The following is a 22,744-nucleotide window of genomic DNA, read 5'->3' on the forward strand; positions in this document are numbered from 1 at the left end:
TTTTGAGATGGAGTCTTGCTCTTGTTGCCCAGGCTGGAGTGCAGTGGCACGATCTTGGCCCACTGCAACCTCCACCTCCCAGATTCTAGTGATTCTCTCGCTTCAGCCTCCTGAGTAAATGGGACTACAGATGCCTGCCACCACGCCCGGCTAATTTTTGTATTTTTAGTAGAGATGGGGTTTCACCACGTTGGCCAGCCTGGTCTCGAACTCCTGACCTCAGTTGATCCACCCACCTCGGCCTCCCAAAGTGCTGGGATTACAGGCACGAGCCACTGCGCCTGGTCAAGCATCTTTTTATATAACTGTTGACCATTTGCATGTCTTCTTTGGAGAATGTCTATTCAAGTCTTTTGCCCATTTTTAGTAGGGTTATTTGTTATTATTTTATTTTATTTTTTGCTATTCAGTTGTAGAAATTCCTTATACACTTTGGATATTACAGTAATCCCTTATCAGATATATGGTTTGCAAATATTTTCTCCTATTCTGTAGTTTGTCTTTTCATTCTGTTTCATTTGCTACGTGAAAGCTTTCCTTGCCTTTCCTTTCCTATTCCCTCTCTTCCTTCCTTTTCTCCTTTTCCTCCTCCTCCTTTTCACTCTTTCTCTCACTATTTCTCTCTCTCTCACTGAGACTTGCATCATTTTCCTCCTGATATACTTGAGACTGCTGAGTTAGGTTTTGTGTGTGTGACCTAGAACAAGTGGCAATGAAAGACATCTAGGTAATCTATAAACTTTACCTTGTGAAATGGGAGCTCGTCCCCTTCTACTCTCCATTCAAACAATGTTGTAAGGGCTGGGGTGGAACTTTCTGAGTGTCTTCCATCCCCTTTTCTTTTGGTCATTGATGTTATGGCCCATCATTGATCTGGTTTACTTGGTTAACTTAGTCGATCATAAAACTGTTTGGAAGGCCTCATGCCCATTAGGATGGCTAGCCTAAAAACATAAAATAACAAGTGTTGGCAAGGATGTGAAAAAATTGGAACCTTTGTGTACCATTTATTGGTAGGATTGTAAAATGATGTAACTGCTATGGAAAACCCTATGGTGAGTCCTCAAAAAATTAAAGGTAGAAATACTGTATGATCCACCAATTCACCTTTTGGGTATATACCCAAAGAATTGAAAGCAGGGTCTCAAAGAGATGTTTGTACGCCCATATTCATAGCAGCATTTTTCACAGTAGCCAAAACGTGGATGCAACCCAAGCGTCCATTGAGGGATGAGTGAATAAACAATATGTGGCATCTACATATGATGAAATATTATTCACCCTCAAAACAAAGGTAATTCTGACATGGATGAAGCTTGAAGACATTATGCTCTGCGAAATAAGCCAGCCACAAAAGAACACATATTATATGATTCTCTTTATATGAAATGTCTAGAGTAGTGAAATTTATAAAGACAGAAAATAGAATGGTGGTTTCCAGGGCCTGGGGAAAGATGAGACTGGGGAGTTTATTGTTTAATGGAGGCAGAATTTCAGTTTGGGAAGATGAAAAGATTCTGGAGATGGATAGTGGTAGTGGCCGTATAACCATAGGAATGTACTTAGTACCACTGAACTGTAGGCCTAAAAATGGTTAAGATGGTAAATTTTATGCTACGTGTATTTTACCCCAATACAATTTTTAAAAAGATAAAAAATAATAAAACTGTTTGAAAGTCTTGTTTTGTTTCTTGCTGGTTGGAAAAATCCTTGTTATAATCCTAGCACCCAAGTTTTGTAATATTGTTTTAGGCCCAGCTATTGAAATTGGTTTTCTTGAGCATTTTTAAGAGAGAATTAAGGTAAGGACTAGACCCACTTAATTTTATTCAAATAAGGAAGTGGAAGAGACATGGGTGTCTACTTCTAGATACCAGTAAAACTTTAGAATAAGTTGGCCCTAAGTAAAGCTTTGTTGTGTCTCTGTCTTGGAGATATAAAAATGAATCTAGAAAAACAAATGACACCAGATATTTCTCTCAAATTGGTTGGTATCAAACACATAGATTTACCTCAGAATGTGGGCTCATTCTGAGAGCTGAGAGCTAAATGTGAAGCACCTTAGATATACATGCACACACACACACACGAACACACACATGCACATACATGCATGCACACACACACACACGAGACCCACACACTATGTAATTAGAAAACTGTGTTCCATTTTATAACCATAACCAGTCTTCATCAGCTATTTCCACATCAGAACCACTCAGTGGAGATTTGCCTGTTCAGTGCCTGATCTTGATGTTTTCTAGTCCTAATATTTCCAGCAATGGGCCAAGTGGAGGTGCCAGATAATAGCAGAATCAGAACTTCAAATACTTGTTTTGACCAGAGATACCTAAAAGGCACAAATCCTTCTGTTTCTTCATAGGTCTGCTCAGAGGGCTGTGCCCAAGCAGTCAGTGAGGCTCCTGGGATGTTTCTGGCTTCCCATACATGAGAGGCGTCCTGATACTAGCAATGAACCGAGTCCTGGAGTCTGGAAAAGCACTTTATATCCTCAGTGATCAGGTGAGAAATGGCCAATTGATGGTGCTGGAAAGTGAAGATGTTTAATTATTTCCATGACGGTTTATATCAATATTTAACAGAAATATGCCATGGCTCATTCGATGTGAAGTGCATGGTAAAATGATGGATTTTTTTTTCTTTTTAACTATCTAATAGTCTATGAATTTCCCCCCAGGAAAAAACTGTCCAGCCTAGCACTTAGCACAGTGTCTTGGCAGCAAGTAAGCACAGAGCTGATTGCTTGAAGGAATGCATGCTCTGTCCAAAGCCTCATCAATTATCACCTAATAAATGTAATAATTTTTGTGATGAAGACTCTTAAGTTCTGAAGTGGCAGAGAATATATTTCTAGAGTAAATCTCAGGATATTCCTTCAGAGTAACGTGAGGTCCAACCCATCTATGCTTTTCTGCTCTCCTGGCATCCAGTGAGATGTTCCCCTGGGGTGTGGAAATCTAGGTTTCCTGGATATGGGAAGGTTTGGAGGGGACACTCCAAGGAAGATCACTGGAGAAGGGTGGAAGGGGCCACTCCAGAGGCCTGAGATCATGGCTAAGGGTGGTCCTGGAAAATGTTCCCCTTATCAATCATGGTAGCAATTACAGGGATGGATATTTGGTGGAAGAAAAAGAAAGCGAGTGAAGAAACTTGTGTTTACCTCTTCTATGTGACTCAGAAGTTGATCCGTAATTGACATCTGTGAAAAAGAGAAGCAAAGCACCTCCTCCTTTCAGGACCACCTTGAGAAAAAAAAAAAAGAGGTGTTTTTAGCTTCCTCTTCACCTTTTGTCTTTTGTATATAGTCTAGCCTTTTCATTGTATAGATGAGGAAACTGAGGATCAGGGTGGCAAAGTGACTTCTCAAAATTATCTAATCAGTGCAGGGCTGGAGCTAAAATCCAGGGCTCCCAACTCTGCAGACCACCATTGTTTTTATGACTTTCCCCTCTGTCTTCTACCTAGTCCTCTTTTCTCAGAGCCTCCTCTCCTAGCCCCTCACTATTATCATAACTACAATTTATGGAGTGCTCACTATGTCTTAGGCACTGTACACTTTCCATGTATTTTGTTTAATCCTAGCAGCTTTATAAGGTCGATATTATGATAATCCCCACATCATGGATGAGCCTGTTGAGGTTTAGTAGCTTACTTGGGGTTCCATCACTGGTGGTGATTCATGAATGAGCCTGTCGAGGTTTAGTAGCTTACTTCGGGTTCCATCACTGGTGGTGATTCCAAAGCCCATGGCCCAGCATTCCCACAGAAGACTTGATTTGTTTGTAGTCTCTATTCCTCAAGACTAGGAAAGTTACAGGGCTCATTTTTTTTTCCTACTATCAATAATTCATGTTCAAGTGTAAATAGCCTGTGAATTACTTTGCTAGGGCTGCCATAACAAGGTACCACAGACTGGGCAGCTTAAATAACAGAAATTTATTTTCTAATAATCCTGGAGGCTAGAAGTCTAAGATCAAGGAGTCCCCAGGATTGTTCTCCTCCAAGGCTCCTGTCCTTGCTTTGTGGATGGCTGTCTTCTTCCAGTGTCTTCACACGGTCTTCCCTGTGAACAGGTCTGTGTCTCAATTTCCTCTTATAAGGAGACCAATCATATTGGATTAGGGCCCATCCCAGTGACCTCATTTTAACCTAATTACCTCTATAAAGACCCTGTCTTCAGATACAGTCACATTCGGAGCTACTGGGGGTTAGGACTTCCATGAATTTTAGGGGGACACAATTCAGTCTACAACAGCCTGATATGTTGCCCCTGGCAAGAGTATTTTTATTTTGAAAGAAGTTTCTTAGGTACAAAAACGCATAAGTCCAAAGGAATAACCTACAGTAGGTGTTCCAAACACCAGACTAATGTAGTACATACTCTGTTAAAGGGAGGTGGGAAGAATACATGTTTTACCTTCACTTTCTACAGTATTGGCCAATTCTGACTCTCAGATCGTATGTGTGAATTCTCAGGTCATTTTCAGAGGCTTGGATTATAGGAAGAAAACAAACTGGTGGTGCCTATTCATCAAACCTCCGTTGACACCTCACATTTCTAATAGTCATCCCTTTTGGAAAAATCTGTAATTCTCACGATTTAATGTAATTAACAGCTATTTTCAAATTTCAGAGGTGCCTTGGGTGAATTCCCAGGGTCAATGAATGACACAGTCCCAGAGCCATTTATTGTTAGCTTGGGAGCTATTTGCTTGGCGTGCAAATAATTCCCTGGCTCCTGACTGAAGAGAGGCCAATTTCTCTTTCTCAGGAAGGCCCTCAAGTTCTGTTTATAAATCCTCTTTTGTCATAAAATCCAGACACAGAGAGCCTGCTGTTGCACTCTGGCTACTTCCTGTAGTGAAGTAAAATCAGGGATAGGATGCAGGGACAGTTGATGCAACTGGACGTCTAAGCCCTGCCCACCTAGGACCCCCAGAATCAGGAGTCAATGAGGAAATGAGGAAGAGGCGCTGCAGGCTGCAGAGGATGGGACCTCCTGGGATCCTCCTTTCCTGAGGGACATGGGGCTTACACAGGGGCTCTATTGTTCTTAAAAAGATGAGGTGCCAGACTCCTGTCCTGAGAAAGAGGAGAAGCCTCTCCCCCTCCCTTGCTTCCTGTACTCTCCCTCTTCTCTAGTCACCTTGGCATTTGAACTTGTCGTTCAGGTCAAGCAAGTTGGTGCAGATGGCAGATTATTTTATCTGACATGTCCAACCTGTGTCAAAAAGGTGTCTGTTTGGTCACATAAATGCTGCCTGATGTTGCCCTTCCCCTCATCCCCACCTCCTACTGTTCCCAAAGCCCTGGCTTTATTTTCTCTTGAAGAATAGCTGGATCAAAGTTATTACCTCTGATTTAAACCCATCCATAGGATGGCAAAACACTAAAAATGAAATCCCAACTCTTCCGCTAATTTGCCATGACCTGTGTGAGTAGTCTGACCTCGCTAAGCCTTAATATTCTTCCCTTTGTAAAATCATCTCTGAGTTCCCTTCTGACTCTCTGTGACTCTAATAAGAAAGGAACAAAAAATCTCACTACTGACCAGCAAGCTGAAGGGCTTGTGAGAGCGAGCCACGCTGTCTTTGACTCTGAGGGGCACTGCTGGGCTGCTTCCTTCCACCTCTTAGGGTGGCTAAGGAGGCAGAGGCACTGCATGCCATGTGCTCCCAGCCTCCCTCCCAGAGAATCCCCTGTGGGACAAGTCTGGGCTTCACCCTGAGTGCTCCTGAAAGCAGGTCAGAGCCTGAGAGTGCAGGCGGGTGCGAGGGAGGAGAGGCTCCACACATTTGTTTTTGATCCTCAGAACACGCCAGATGGACTTAGGATAACTTGGGATCTGTAAGTGAACATTCTTGTCAGGAGGCCAAAAAGGACAGCGCCAGGCCCTTCTGGGCTAGATTGTGCCTAAGGGTGATGCTCCCTCTCCCAGGCTCGGAGGCCGAGGGCCTGCTCTTTGTTGCGAGGGGAGGCAGCTGTGGTGCAGAAAGCTACAGTGTTTGTATTTCCTACTTTTGTTTCTAGCTCTTAGGCACCTTGGCTAGCAAAGAATCCATCCAATCTCCCCTTCCTTCTTTCCCTTCCTTCCTGCCTTTTCTCTTTCTCTCTTCCAAAAAGGCATGTATTTTCTCTTTTCAAAGCCATAACAAAAAGGGATTTATTTTCTCTTTTCAAAGCCGTAACAAAAATGTTTATTGTTGTTTCTAAATAAAAGGGTGAAACCACAGTGAAAAAATGTAGTTCCTGCTTCATATAACATCCTTTCTCCAAAATAGTGATCTGTCTCACACTCCAAGACCCAGTAATTTTTGTTAGGTCGTCAACAACTGTTTAATACACATTATTCAGAAAGCCTGGGAAGATAAAGATTTTCATGTTATAGATTTTCCCATATACTTGAGAAATACATTCCACGGCCTAGAAATTTGTTAGGCATGTATGTGCAGTCACAAATGTACTACTAGTTTGTAAATAACACGAATATTTGTTCATGGAGGTGGAAGGGATATTTCACATGATTCATAACCATCTGGTTATAGAGCAGGAAATGAGGTGTTTGGCAAATATTCTGGGTTTTTTTTTTTGCCAGCGAATTATTTTTTTCCCCAAAGAAGTTAAACATGTGCTCCATGGCCTATGACCTGCAAGAGGTCTTGTACTGTTTATCGTGATAATCTGTGGGCTCCTGGTGCCTGTGCTGCCACGGAGCTGTACAGCCACGGAACGCAGCTGCCTGCAGTTAATGATTCAGGAGTCACCATCTGTGCTGAGTTCTGTCTCTTTGGCACATACCACACAGACACGTCCAGAGGTGAAGGCAGTACTTACACTCACAGATTAACATTCCTGCTCATCGGAACAACTTTCCAAGGAGAAGGCCCAGTTTTCTGAATATTAAAACTTTAGGTGAGTCATTAGAATCTCATGTTTGGGGAGTCTGTAGGCCAAATTAGTCAGCCAGACAGTGTGACAAGTTGGACATGAATATATGTAACTGGACGAGCTACAGGGGCCTTACTAATCAGTTAGCCAGAACAACCTCCTTTTTTATATGTGGATCCAATTTTCCAGTTCAGTTGTGCAGAAGGGGCTATTCTGTATCCCTGTGGTTAAGGCTAAATGTTAAGGCACACCATGCGAGGGCCAGGGAGGATTTATCCCTTGCTATAAGTGTTCTTAACTTACCCTGTGTGAATTCTCTCCTAGAAGTGGGTAGGTTGGGGTCCTGGAGACCTGGGCAGGGAAGATCTGTTCCTTGAGTTTGGTCAGTGAGGAGCAGAGAAGGATCTCAGAGGTGGTATCTGATCTGCAAGAGGAGACTGGAACATAGATCCACGCTGCCTGCCCAGTGAGCTGTCATCATAGAAGACTTGGGCAGAGAGGCTGAGTCTATATATATACATCAGGAAGGAAACTGAGGCAGAAAGAGAGCATTCCAAACAGAGGCCAGGACGCATGCCCAGTCTGGAGGGAGTGCTCCTTCACAGGGCACAGCTGCAAGCCCTTTACATAAGGTATTTGTGGCTTCTGCCATAGGTGGAGAAGAAAAGGTTAAGATCAATAAGTTTGCTCAGACACCTTCCCTTTGACACCACACTATGGTAGGCAGGTACATACCTAGAGCTTGAGACGAGAGATGTGAAGTTTTCAGAAATTTGGAAACACTTGCAAAGTATATGTGTGTGTGAGTAGCAAAGATGATTTGTGGAAGAGAAAAACAACTTTTACCTACTAATCTTTTTTGCTTTTCTTCAAAAGTTAGGGGCATAAGTGTGTTGTACTTTGTACCTGCTTTGTTAATAAATTGGTTGTGTTTGATACAAAGGTTGAACACCTGTAATCCCAAACTCCAAAATCTAAAATCCTCCAAAATCTGAATGTTTTGAGCACTGACATGGTGCCACAAGTAGAAAATTCCACACCTCACCTCGTGTGATGAGTTGCAGTCAAAACACAGTCAAAACTTTGTTTTGTGCTTAAGATTATTTAAAATATTTATAAAATTATCTTTAGGCAATGTTTATAAGGTGTATATGAAACATAAATGAATTTTTTGTTCAGACTTGGGTCCCATCCCTGATATATCTCAGTATATATAGTCAAATATTCGAAAACCCAAAAGTATCCAAAATCTGAAACACTTCTGGTCCCAAGCATTTCAGATAAGGGGTATTCAACTTAAATTTAAAAGTGTGAAGTCCTTGAAAAAAAGTTTAGAAACATAGACAACAATTTTTTTTGTCTCTAGAACCAAAAGGGGGAAATGTCTTAGGAGACAGTCGTTATACATATTTACTTGGATATACAAAAAAATTATAAAAGTGAAGATTTTCCTCTCAGCATTAGAGCTGGTTAAGTGCATATTTTGAAACTAGTCATTTAATGCTTTGGTCTATTTCCTTGCTTCTGACATAGAGATATTGGTACTTAGGTTTAAATTACACGGGCCATTCTGAGAATCACTGCGCCTCCCCACCACGATCCCCTCCCATGAACACATAGAGGAGGCTGTATTCATTTTGGTGCACATGTTCCCAAGGTAGAAGTCATGCTCTTCAGACAAGGCAAAGCCAATTTTCTTTAGCTCTATTCTTGGTGGTAAAATGCTCTTAGCAACTTACTCAAGAACAATAGCTATGCAATTTTTCAAAGAACTTTCTCTCATCATCTATATAAGAAAAATATGTCAATGTCACAAACAATGTTAATTAAATAGCCAATATTTATAAGCTGAGCAAATTGCATTTTTTTTTTTTGCATATTTCACCATCTCACTAGAAATTCTTAGATTATGAAAAGTACACTAAAAAGAAGTCTCTAACAACCAGGCTTTTGGAACAAAGAAATAATGATAAACCTAATTTCCTACTTTCATTCAAAAAATTACACCCTGATATGCTAATAATCCTCTCTGAAGACAGCAGGTAAACTAGAAAATTGGGAAAAAGAGTCTCAACCAGGGACAATAGATTCCATAATTTTTTCACTGGTCTCCAGGTTTTCCCGACTCCAAATTATCCTATCCACCATCACCAAAGAGAGTGCCCCAAACCTAGATCTGCTCACTCCTTGGCTCAAAACATGTCAGCAGATTGCCAGTGTGTACAGAATAAAGCCCAACCTCCCTGGAATGGCCTCTAAGTCTCTCCAGGATCGGGCCCCAGCCTGATGCTCCAGTTCTGTTTCCCACACACTTACTGTCCCCACCCCACATCGGCACACCCTAAACTCAGCAAAGTGCTCACTGCTCCTAGCCAAGCCCTCTTCCTATGTATCTACCATTGCTCATGAGCTTTCTTCTGTTGATACCCTGGCCCCAGCTCTGCTCTTGGAAACCTTCCCCTTTCTTCATTCCCTGAGTCAGAGTTTACCACTCCCTCTTCTGCCTTCCTTAAACATTGCATTCAGCAGGTCTTCCTTCTCCTCCCCGTCTATCTTTATGCATGTCTCACACTTGTCTGCCAGGCTACTGCATTAAGGGACTATTTGTAGTTAATGGTTCACCCATCACAGTTACTTGAAAATATTAAGGGCTCAATAAATATGAAATCTACTACTTTTCTCTCTAGTAGACATTAGCCACCATCTGAATGTGCCCCATTTTTCGGTAGATACATGAGTGCCTAGTAAAACCTCATTAATCTAGATTAAATTTGGGATATATCATCTGAGTTAGAAAAATATCTGATTATTAGAATATTGTTTCCAAAATATAACTTCATTACTTTTGAGTGCCTGCAGTTACGAGAATTAGGCTGAAAAGTGTTGTTCTTCATTGAATTGATCCTGAGAAGGATTTGAAATTATTATGTCACAATAGGCTTAGCAGTACCTCCTCTGTGCTTCAAATTTAGTTAAATTATTGATACATAAGTGGGTGCTTCCAAAGTGTTTCTCTCTATCTAAGAGAGCTGTTTTCTCAGTATTTTTATTCTGGTTGTATTTATATTATTGATTGACTCTCATAGAATAAACTTTAGACCAGCTCTTGTCAAAAGTAGTGAAATCATTTAATTGACTTAAGTAGAAATAAGAGGTTTTGTTAGATAAGGCAAATACAGGCGAATAAGAAAGTGAGAATTTTTGTATTTATTTTTTCTTTTATGCTTCAATGTGCAGAGAATGTTGTTTTTTTTTTTTAGTTAGCAAATATTCCTTTTTTAAAAAAAGTTTTATTTTTAATTGGCAAAAAATAATTGTATATATATATGGGCACAATGTAATGTTTCAATACATGCATACATTGTGGAATGATCAAATCAGGCTAATAAACACAGTCATCATCTCAAATATCTATCATTTCTTTGTGGTAAGAACATTTAAAGTCCTCTCTTTTAGCTATTTTGAAATGTAAAATGTACTATTATTAACTTTAGTCACCATGCCATGCAATAAGTCATCAAAACGTATTCCTTCTGTTTCTGTCTAACTGAAACTGGTGCCCTTTGACAAATGTCTTTCCTTCCCCATCTACCGCTCTACTCCCAGCCTCTGGGAACCATTCTACTCTCTACTTCTACTTTTTTTAGATTCCACATGCAAGTGAGGTCATATGGTAACTGTTTCTCCATGCCTGGCTTATTTCTCTTGGCATAATGTCCTCTAGGTTCATTCATGTTCATACAAATGACAGAGTCTCCTGCATCATTACTATTTTCTCCCCTAATATTTTACTCTTGTCCATTATCACCTAATTAATCAGTATTTTTATTTTTTGGCAACTCAACTTTATCCAGTCTTTCTAAAAATTTCAATCTGTTTTTTGGAGAAATAAAAATCTCTCTTTTGTAATTCCATTGGTGTATATACTATTTAATAAAATTATATAATTACAATAAAAAACTATAACAGCATAAACAGGTTTGGGAACAAACACACCTGATTCTTGGTGAGCATAGAACTCAACTACTGGGAATAAACATGTGTGGGTTAATGAAAGACAGCCTACAGGCTGTGAGCACTCAGCATGCTGGGGCATTAGACAAAAGTTTATTACGTAAAGAATGGAGAGTTATGGCTAATCCAGAGGGCTATTTAGGTTTTAAAGAGCCCTTCTACTACACAGTAATTTATTTAGCCAATTTCCTAGGTTGAACATCTTAACAGTTTTTCTCCCACTGACTGTTGAAAGTAATGCAGCATTAAATATCTATGCAGATAATTCTTCAGCCACTTCCATAATTATTCCTAGAATTGGAACTACTGGGTAAAGTTAGATACATTTTGAAGACTTTAAATAGCACTTTCAAATTTTTCTTCAGAAAGGTTTTCCTGAATTTTTAAGTATTTTAAAACACAATTTAAAATAATGAGAAACCTTTTAATAGGCAGTCTAATTAAGCAACCAACTCCATTTTTGGTAGGAATTTAAGTCTGATCCCTTTATCCTAAAACAATGACTTCACCTCTTCCAAGACATGGCAGAAAGACACCTTCCTTTTGTTTTCTGTGGCAATAGCAACAGTTCCATGGATGGAATTTATTTTTCATCCAGTGATTCAACCCATTTTGTTTTAGGATGTGGCTAGGAAAAACTGAGCCAAATATGCAAGATTAAGGCAACTTGATTTTTACGCTGTGTGTACAGTTCTGCTTTGGGTTTGGCGGACACAAACAGTTTCCATGGTTTGGGAGTTTTTGTTGTAGCAACAAGTTCCTTGGGCAGCAGTCTGAAATGCAAGGTCCCTCTGCAAGGAACATTTTGAACTCTGAGAGTAAAAGGATCAGATCAGGTGATATCTTGGATGGGTTCTCTGGAATGCCCATCCTAACCCAAGCTCAGGCCAAAAGTAAAACAGTCTTCAATTTCTCTGAAGACTTTTTCCATTGTTTGGAACTTCCCCGTAGGAGTATTCAACTTGCTAATGTCAACAGGGCTCGAATGGGACGCTGACAGAGGCACGTGACTGAGACTAATATGAAATCACTATACTGTGATGAATTTAAAGAAACTGCTCTTCCCTGACCTCCTACCCATGTATTTGGGAAGAACAGGGGGTGCCCAAGAGAGCCAGACTTGTTCATCCCAAGAGTGTCTGTCAGGGGAGATCATGGCACATGAGGATTGAGAATAGATATTGGAAAACAGGCCGTGGAGGGAGTGCTGAAGATGAAGTTGAAACACTTGGCCCAGCCAGGCCTCCTATCACAAGAGCTGGACAAACAGCCAGAGCCAAGGAACTGGGCCAAAACGAGGGAATCCGAGTAACCAGGAAAGCTGGTAGGCCAGTAATATGAGGTCTGGGCAAATTCAGCAGAGACTAGATAACACTGTCCCTGGGATTTTTGATATACTATTGGCAGATATCTGTGTGGATAAATTCTGTTCATATAAAAAGGCTGGGATAAAAAGAATCATTATGGCCTTGAAGAGAACGCCTGCAAATGGCAGTAGGAAGGTTGGGGAGTTTATTTGAACTCCAGGTTTTAAAAGAGATGTGAGAGAACAAGAAGGTCAGAGAGACTATCTCTGGCCAGGCAGCTATTTCACAAACCTTTATTATATGGTTTGGCTCTGTGTCCCCACCCAAATCTCATTCCCACGTGTTGTAGAGAGACCCAGTGGGAGATGATTGAATCATGGGGGAGGGTCTTTCCCTTGCTGTTCTCATCATAGTGAATGGGCCTCACAAGATCTGGAGGTTTTAAAAACGGGAGTTTCCCTGCAAAAGCCCTCTCTTTGCCTGCTGCCATCCACGTAAGATATGACTTGCTCCTCCTTGCCTTCTGCTATGATTGTGAGGCCTCCCCGGCCATGTGGAACTGTAAGTCCATTAAACCTCTTTCTTTTGTAAATTGCCCAGTCTTGGGTATATCTTTTTTTCTTTTCTTTTCTTTTTTTTTTTTGGGACGGAGTCTCACTCTGTCACCCAGGCTGGAGTGCGGTGGCACGATCTCGGCTCACTGCAAGCTCTGCCTCCCGGGTTCATGCCATTCTCCTGCCTCAGCCTCTTGAGTAGCTGGGACTACAGGTGCCCACCACCATGCCCAGCTAATTTTTTGTATTTTTAGTAGAGATGGGGTTTCACCCTGTTAGCCAGGATGGTCTCGATCTCCTAACCTCATGATTCGTCCACCTCGGCCTCCCAAAGTGCTGGGATTACAGGCGTGAGCCACCGCGCCCAGCTAGGGTATATCTTTATCAGCAGTGTGAATACAGACTAATACATCATAGGTAAGGGACGCAGAAAGGTTCCCAGAATCCCTCTTCAATCTCTCTCCCAAATGCTTACGAAGGCTTGAAATTCTCCGGTAGAAATTCACTGTTTTGGAAAGTATATGATGCTTGATGGTATTTTCAAAATAAAAGATAAAAAGTAGATATATAAACATGTGTAAGATAAAACAAATAAAAATACCATCTACCTGGTTTAAGAAAAATAGTTCATCCTTTAAGTCCTCTGTAGGACTCTGTGGGCTCTTCCTCTTTCAGAGAAAATTGTTATCCTGATTTTTGTGTCAATCATTGCCTTGCCTTTCTTTAAGATTTTACCTTTTACATTTATTGACCTATAAAACATATTGTTTAGTTTTACCTGTATTTGAACTTTGTACAAATAGAATCAGACTATATTCTGCAACTTTTATTTTATTTTATTTCATTTTATTTGAGACAGGGTCTCACTCTTTTACCTAGGCTGGAGTGCAGTGGCACGATCATGGCTCACTGCAGCCTCTACCTCCCTGGCTCAGGTGATCTTCCCACTTCAGCCTCCCTGGTAGCTAGTACTACAGGCATGCACCACTGTGCACAGCTAATTTTTTGTATTTTTTGTAGAGACGAGATCTTGCTATGTTGCCCAGGCTGGTCTTGAACTCCTGGGCTCATGCAGTGTGCTCATCTCAGCCTCCCAAAGTGCTCGGATTACAGGCATGAGCCACCATGCCCAGTCTTGCAACTTTTTAAAATCAATATTATGTATTAAGTTTCATATGTGTTTTTACAAGTACCTGTAGTTCTCATTTTATTGTTGTATAAAATTGTATTGAATGAATATGCCACAAACTTAAACTCCACAATTGATGAACATTTGGATTTTTTTCAAGATTTTTGCTATAACTGAACAGTGCGGGTACAAATATTCTTGCGTGGGTCTTCTGGTACAAGTATTTCCATAGGAGAGAAGATGTGAAATTACGGGACTTGTGAATCTCCAAATTTATTAGAAAGTGCCAAATTATTTTCCAAAGTGGCTGCACCCATTGGAACTTCTACCAGTGGTGTCTTAAGTGTTATGTACCACATGTACATGTTATACATGTCATCACTGATTCTTGTTATTTTTAGAATTTTTAATTTTTGCTTTTCTGGTAGGCTTGAGATACTATTGCATTGTAGTTTTAATCTGCATTTTTCTTAATACTAATAAAATTGATCTTTTTACATTTATTGATGTATTTTCTGTTTTGGAATATGTTCAAGCTTTGACCATTTTTCTTTCTGTTTTTGCTGAATTTATTTTTATATATTCTGAATATTAAAAGTATGTCAGTTGTATTTGTTGCAAATATTTTCTCCCAGTTGGTGACTTGTCTTTTTGCTATATTTATGATGTCTTTCAATTTGTAGTACTTCATTTTAATATAGTTAAAATTTGCCAAATTTCTCAAATTTCTGTTTTATGGGTTGAGCTTTTAAGTCTTATTTTAAAATGTTTTCCTACGTAACAGTCATAAAGATATTCTTCTATTTTTTTCTCTAAAAATGTTAGTGTTGTTGGCATTCTCCCTCAAGTCTTTGATTCACCTAAGAATTGATCTTTATATAAGCCATAATGTGGAAATCCAATTTGATTTGTTTTCCTTATGGATAACCAATTGTTCCAGTACCATGTTTTAAAAGTCCATCCCTTCTTTAGTATTCTGCAATGCTTTCTCTGCCACGAGCCACATGTATGCTTTCTATTCTGTTCTACCACTGACTCACACTCCATTGTTTTAGTTGATATACTATATTAATAATTCTTTTAAAAAATTTTTATTTTAGGTTTGGCAGTACATGCAGGTTTGTTATGTAGGTAAACTCTTCTCACCAGGATATGTTGTATAGATTATTTAATCACCCAGGTATTAAGCCTAGTATCCATTAGTTATTTTTTCTGCTCCTCTCCCTCCTTCCACCCTCCCCCAACATGTAGGCCCCAGTGTCTGTTGTTCTCTTCTTTGTGTCTATGAGTTCTCATCATTTAGCTCCCACTGACAAGTGAGAACATGCGGTATTCGGTTTTCTGTCCCTGCCTTCGTTTGCTAAGGATAATAGCTTCCAGCTTCATCCATGTTTCCGCAAAAGACATGATCTCACTCTTTTTTATGGTGGTATAGTATTCCATGGTATATATATACCACATTTTCTTTATTCAGTCTGTCATTGATGGGCATTTAGGTTGATTCCATGTCTTTGCTTTTGTGAATAGTGCTGCAATGAACACTTGTGCGCATGTGTCTTTATGGTAGAATGATTTATATTCTTCTGGGTATATTCCAAGAAATGGGATTTCCGGGTCTAATGGTAGTTTTGTTTTTTGCCCTTTGAGGAATTGCCATGCTACTTTCCACAATGGTTGAACTAATTTATACTTTCATCAACTGTGTATAAGTGTTCCCTTTTCTCCAGCATCTGTTATTCTCCAGCAGCTGTTATTCCAGCATCTGTAAGTTCACCAGCATCTGTTATTTTCTGACTTTTAATAATAGCCATTTTGACTGGTGTGAGATGGTATCTCACTGTGATTTTGATTTGCATTTCTCTAATGATCAGTGACTTGAGTTTTTTTTTCAAATGTTTGTTTACCGCATGTATGTCTTCTTTTGAAATGTGTCTGTTCATGTCCTCTGCCCACTTTTTAATGGGGTTATTTGTTTTCTCTTGTATATTTGTTTTCTCTTGTATATTTGTTTAAATTCCTTATAGATGCTGGATGTTAGACCTTTTCCAGATGCATGGTTTGCAAATATTTTCTCCCATTCTGTAGGTTGTCTGTTTACTCTGTTGATCGTTTCTTTTGCTGTGCAGAAGCTCTTTAGTTTAATTAGATCCCTCTTGTCAATTCTTGCTTTTGTTGTGATTGTTTTTGGTGTCTTTGTTATAAAATCTCTGCCTGTTCCTATGACCAGGATGGTATTGCCTAGGTTGTCTTCCAGGGTTTTTATAGTTTGGGGTTTTACATATAAGTCTTTAATCTATCTTGAGTAGATTTTTGTATATGGTGTAAGGAAGAGGGCTGGTTTCAATCTTCTGCATATGGTTAGTCAGTTATCCCAGCATCATTTATTGAATAGGGAATCCTTTCCCCATTGCTTGTTTTTGTCAAGTTTGTCAAAGAGATGGTCATAGGTGAGCGGTCTTATTTTTAGGCTATTCTGTTCCACTGGTCTATATCCCTGTTTTTGTACCAGTACCATGATGTTTTGGTTACTGTAGCCCTGTAGTATAGTTTGATGTTGGGTAATATGATACCTTCAGCTTTGTTCTTTTTGCTTAGGATTACCTTGGCTATTCATGCTCTTTTTTGGTTCCTTAAGAATTTTTAGTTTTTTTCCTAGTTCTGTGAAGAATGTTATTGGTAATGATAGGAATAGCATTGAACCTGTAAATTGCTTTGGGCAATATGGCCATTTTAATGATATTGATTCTTTCTTCCTAGCCATGAGCATGCGATGTTTTCTATTTGTTTATGTGTTTTCTGATTTCTTTGAACAGTATTTTGTAATTCTCATTGTAGAGGTCTTTCACCTCCCTGGTTAGCTGTATTCCTAGGTATTTTAGTCATTTTGTGGCAATTGTGAATGGGATTGCCTTCCTGATTTGGCTCTCAGCTTGGCTGTTGTTGGTATATAAAAATGCTAGTGATTTTTGTACATTGATTGTTATACTAATTAGATCCTCCACCCCAGCCTAATTATTCTTCAAGATTATCCTCACTACTTCCATATGCATTTGTAAACCAAGCTTGTCCAAATATATACATAACCACATGCATACAAAAGGCAGTCTTTCAAATAATGCTTTGTCATTTTCTCTATGAAGGCCTTGTGCATCTTGTTAGATATATTGCTTTATATTTTTAATGCTATTATAAATAATATTGTTTAAAATCTCATTTTAGAACACCTTGTTGTTGGTGTTAAAAAATGCAAGTGATATTTACATATAGATTTTTGTATCAGACAAACTTGATAAACTGTTACTAGTTCTAATTATTTATTTGAGTGTTCATTGAAACTTTCCACATGGATAGTTATATTAACTGCAATTAATGTGAATTTTTTTCTAAGTTTCCACATTTCCTAGGACTGACTAGAACCTCTGATAATAAGGAAAATGTATAATATAATTTACCATGTTGTATTATTTTTTTTAAATGTTAAAGTAATTGTGATTGTAACATCCATTTTATTTATTATTGTATTTGATTAGCTCATATTTTGTTTGGATTTTGCATCTGTGTTCAACAGTAAGATTGGCATGTAATATTCTTTTTTCATATTGTCCTTGCAAAGTTGGAATATCAAGGTAATGCTAACCTCATAAAATGAGATGGAAGGTATTCCTCTTTTTCAATATTCTGGAATAGTTTGTGTAATTAGAATTATTTTTTCTTGAATGTTTGGTAATTTTTGTTAGTGAAGCCATCCAAATATTGGCTTCACTAACAAATATTACCAAACATTCAAAATTGGTGAAAAATAAAATTTCACCAGTTTTATTTGTGAAATTTAATTTTTTTCATGGGTATAGAATCATTTAACTTTTCTGTTTCTTCTTGGGTCCATTTTGGTAATATACATTTAAAAGGGAATTTGTCAATTTTTTCTTTTCTCATATGAATATTTATTACTGCTTTCTATATTTGGCAAGTAGACTTAAAAAATTCAGTTTAAAATATTTTTCTAATTTTCATTTTGATTTGTTCTTTGACCTATAAATAATTTAGAAGTGTTTCTTAATTTCCAAACATGAGGATGTCATCTCATTATGATTGTATTGTTGATTTCTAACTTAATTGCCTCATTAGCAGAGAACATGAGATGTTCTTTATGGTTCATTTAATTTGGGTAATTATCATAAATGCTTTATATATGCTTTGGCAGTTTGTGTATTTCAGTGAATTTTTCTACTGAATTATCTTAGTTCTCAAATTTATGGGCATAAACTCTATAGCATTCCTTTATTGTTCTTTAGGTAGAAGACTATGGCTGCTTTTAATACTTTCTTTTCAATCTTTAGTGTTCTGGAATTTGACTAGGTTGTCTTAATCTATGGACATTTTAAAACTTATTTTAACTGGGATTTATAGAGCATTCTGAGTCTTCACATTGCTGTCTTTTATTAGTATTGGAAAATTCTCAGCTATTCTTTTTTTTTTTACAAATACAATATCACTCTGTTGCCCAGGCTGGAGTGCAGTGGTACAGTCATGACCCACTGCAGCCTCTACCTCCTCCTAAGCTCGGGTGATCCTCTCACCTCAGCACCCCTAGTAGCTGGGACTACAGACATGCGCCACCACACCTGGCTAATTTTATTAATTCTTTAATATTGTTTTCTCCTTATTTTCTCTCAACTCCTTACTGTCCTTCAGGAATACTGCTTGAATTTATGTTAACATATACCATAGTCTATATTACATAACTCTTAACTTCTCTTTTGAAATTTCTGTGTATTTATTTCTATATGTTGTATTCTGGATAATTTCTTCTGATCTCTCTTCCAGCTTGCTAATGCTCTTTTCAACTCTGTCAAATCAACTTTTCAGATAGGCTTAGTCATTTTTGTAGTCTCTTGCCTTTTACTCATATTACAATCCCTTTATAGCCTCTTCTTCATAATCGTTTTAGAGTCTCCTGCTCATATTTTTGAGGTTATCTTTTATTTCTTTAAACATGTAAAGTATTTTCTATTGTGTGTCCAATAATTTTAATATCTATATATTGTGTGTCTAATTTTCAGTTCTTTATTTTTCTGCTTCCTTTAATGGAAGCTTGTTTTCTGGCATTTGGAGAGTTTTTAATATGAGCTCCTATTTTGAAAAGTTTATCTTTGGCAATTTTTTGCACAAGGATCCAAATGGTTTTCATCAGAGAGAATTGATTTCCTCAGGTTCCTGGGCTACTACAAACTTCGAACACTTTAAAGTAAAAATTCACCTTGAGGATTTTTGGATATCCTAGGTAGCATGAAGGTATACAAAATCTATAATAGCTTTTGGCTAAGAATACTCGACAGGGACTTTTTCTCCTTCTCACCATCCCACAGTTTGAGAGAGACAGTTTTTGTCACATTTCACAGGGATGGGGGCAGGTTTATTTTTAGTCTACTCCTTACCTGAGCATGAACCTCTTGTAAGCATTCATGGGGGTCTCCTATTAGCCTTCTGACCCTCTGTGTGCAGATCTGTGCTTCTTCTTCCTCCAATCCTTCGCGATAGGAAAACCAATGCTCAGTTTCACCTGAGTTGACAAATCCCTCAGAGCAAAAGCCAGCCTAAGTGCTCGACTTACCCTTCAAGACTCTTGTTTTAAATTAAGTTTTTTGCTTTTTTTTTTTTTTTTTTTGCCTCAGAGAATGTCTTGTTATCTGGATAGCTCATCAACTATTCTAAAAAGATGCTGAAAGGTCTTTCATTCAGGATTTTTAGTTGTTTCCAGCAGTAGAATTGGTCAAGGTCTCTAGCCCACCATTGAGAAGTGGATATCATCTTTACTCCTCTAACTTCAGGCTTTAATTCTTGTTAAAATGCAAATGCCCATGCTTAAAAACATGTTAAGGCAGTATTTCTTTTATTTCCTTATTTATTGTTATTATTTTTTGACACAGCGTCTCACTCTATCACCCAGGTTGGGGTGTAGTGGTACAATTTTGGATCACTGTAGCCTCAACCTCCCAGACTCAATTGATCCTCCCACCTCAGTATCCTGAGTAGCTGGGACCACAGGCACACACCATCATGCCCTGCTCATTTTTGTATTTTTCTTAGAAATAAGGCTTTGCCATGTTGCCCAGGACTCCTTGGCTCAAGTGATCCATGCACGCCAGGCTTCCAAAGTGCTGGGATTACAGGTGTGAGCCACCACGCCCGGCCCAACGCAGTATGTTTCACAGTGCCATCTTAGACCATCTCCTTGAAAATCATCTGGCATCCTTGCTAAAATGCTGATCACAGGTCATATCTCAAACTTCTTGAATATAAATCTTGGGATGGAATAAGAGAGAATTATTACTCAGTGTTTCAATGGAGAACTACTTTGTCATGTTGCTATCTGTCTTATGCTTTTGTACAAATTAGTTTCAGATCTTTTTCTGAAACAAATTATCCCAACAAAAAAGCTTAGGAATATTTGGTATTTGGAGGAAAAAGTCTTCCCAAAACTGGCATTAAAAAAATGGCTTTTCTCTGTAAAGAATCTAGCATTTGCTGATTCCATGTCCCTGACCACTACAGTGTGAGTACTGCCTCCTGTTTTCACCTGTGTCTATACGTTATTTAGTCTCAAAGCCAGGAGTCAACTTGTTTTACTGAATTTTCTTCAGATTGCCCAAGGAATTGTAAAGGAGGCTCATTTTTCTGTCATACCTATGGAGAAACCATGGATCCTCAAAAAATGCTTACTTTCTTCTAGAAGGAAAAATAAACCTTTAAACTTTCATGTAAAAGTATGTTTGAACATAACTCCAATTATTCTCTTAGGAGAAGTTCTTTGAAATGGATTTACTAAGTCAAAAGCCATGCATATTTTAAGACTCCCTGTCCCTTAATAAAAATAGCTTTATTATCCTGATTATTTAAAAAAGCAGCACATGTTCAAGGTCAGGTATGTGAAAATACTTTAGAAACATTTTAGAATAAATTAAAATTACCCCAAATCTACCACCCAAAGAAAACCATGGTCAGACACGTTCATACATTATATGTCTTGTCAGGCCTTTTTCTCATGCATAAATACTTTTTTATGTTCCAAAAAACAGAATTATTTTGTACATGCTCTTTTGTAGTCTGATATGTTATTAACATTTATATCGTGGCTCTTTCTATATCTGTGTGTAATGTAATGTCTGTGTAAATGTGAATTTTAGAAAACTGAACAGTATTTTGTTGGTGGTATACACTGTGTGCTCAGCATCTAGCAGAACATCTGATACTATTAATAGTAGGTTCTTTGTTTATTCATTTAACACATATTTCTGACCCCTCCTGCTGTGCCTGTAACTCCCCGCAGTTAGTTAACCCCTGTCTTTGTAGAAACGGCAGGCATTAGGCATTTATGTTTTATACCATGTGTTCCCTCCTATCCTCAGTCATTGTCTGTTGGATGAAGGGTAAGAAGAGGCCCCAAAGCAGCCACTCCACAGGCTGGCTAATGACCTAACGAGTGGTCTCATAAGCAAAGGCTGAGCTAGCTAATACAATTCAATTTCTTAAGAATTTGAATTCAGAAATGCTTAAGAGGGAGTTGGCAGCAAGAGCAGAACTGAAAAGTCATGTAACAATGCAAGACTGGAGAGGTCATAAAGAACCAAATTTAGGGGAATATTCACCAAAAAAGCAGAAACTGGGAAGTAAGGACAAGACATGGAGGGGGAAGGAGATAACTGGTGGGGTGCAGAAAGAGGCAGTCGGTGGAGGGGAGCTGAGTCAGTTCATGCTTGAGCATTAAGCAAAATCCACACTCTCAGCCTGCTGGTCTCTCCCTTGGGGAACCTCCCCCTTACATTGGGGGCAGCCCACTTGTAAACATTGCTTTATTGTTAGATTTCTGTTATATTCGATTTCCCTAACTGCACTTATCATTACAATTGCATGCATCAATCTATGCACCCATGGTTTGATAATTTGAATGAGTCTCTGTTCTCTGAAGCCTAAAGAATATAAATAGCACAATTGTTTTGATTTAGAACCAGGAGTTACTTAAGAGGGTGGATTTTTGGTTTTAAGTTTATAATTGGTTTGTGTGTATGTATGGAAATTTTTTGTTTAAATATCTTATTTCTAATTTCATAACAATATGATTAGGAAGGGTAACCTGTACAATTTGTGCTTTTTGGAATATGAGGTTTCCTTTGTGGCTGAGAATAGTATGCATTTTTACACATGCTAAAAGGAAAGCATGCTCAATTTGAAGGTATAACATTTTAAATTAACTTTATTAAATATATCATTGAAATACTATAAATCTTTATTTTTCGCTTCTTAATCTCTCAGGATCTAAAAAGTAGTCTGTTAAAGTCTTCACTATTGTACTGTCTCTATCTTATTTCCTTTGCTTCCAGTTGGCACGTTATGTAGTTTGATGTAATTTATTCCTTAAGTCTTTTTTCTACTTAACATCTATTGCTTTCACACTTTTTGTCGGAGGCTAACATGGCCACTCTGCTTTCTTTTTAAATATATAGTTTTGATATATCTTCAGTCATCCATGTATTTTTAACTGTTCTGCATTACATTTTTTGTTCAAGTGTGTCTCTTGGTGAAAGTATAGCGATTCTGTGGATAATTTTGTTTGGACTGTCATTCGAGAAAAATGACGTGATGAATCTCAATCATTTTAGAAGATTTATTTGCCACAAAGTTAAGGATGCGCCCAGGAGACAGGTCTATGCCTTTCTCTGAAGATGATTTTGAGAGCTCCAAATATAAAGAGGAAAGGGTGGGATATTGAGAAGTACACAATTTTCATGTAAGAGAGGGGGAGGGAAAAACAGTCATTCATGCTTTTGTCT

General features: G+C 38.4%; 1 protein-coding gene and 1 long non-coding RNA gene across 2 annotated transcripts in view; one reads left to right on the top strand and one right to left on the bottom strand.

The window, feature by feature from the left end:
- FRMD6 (FERM domain containing 6) overlaps window positions 1-22,744 on the top strand; it is a 366,574-nt gene that overhangs the window by 23,936 nt on the left and 319,894 nt on the right. Inside the window, exon 2 of the mRNA XM_063596208.1 lies at window positions 2,384-2,523. The gene's annotated coding sequence lies outside the window, so the exon portion shown is untranslated. The remainder of the gene's footprint in view (window positions 1-2,383; window positions 2,524-22,744) is intronic.
- Window positions 560-5,757, bottom strand: LOC130540781 (uncharacterized). The gene is made up of 3 exons (XR_010109806.1): window positions 5,573-5,757; window positions 3,182-3,263; window positions 560-2,547 (listed from the first exon to the last, which is right to left on the bottom strand). It is a non-coding gene; the product is annotated as an uncharacterized LOC130540781 (long non-coding RNA).

Source organism: Pan paniscus, chromosome 15 (assembly GCF_029289425.2).
Source record: "Pan paniscus chromosome 15, NHGRI_mPanPan1-v2.0_pri, whole genome shotgun sequence".
NCBI classification, from domain to species: Eukaryota; Metazoa; Chordata; class Mammalia; order Primates; family Hominidae; genus Pan; species Pan paniscus.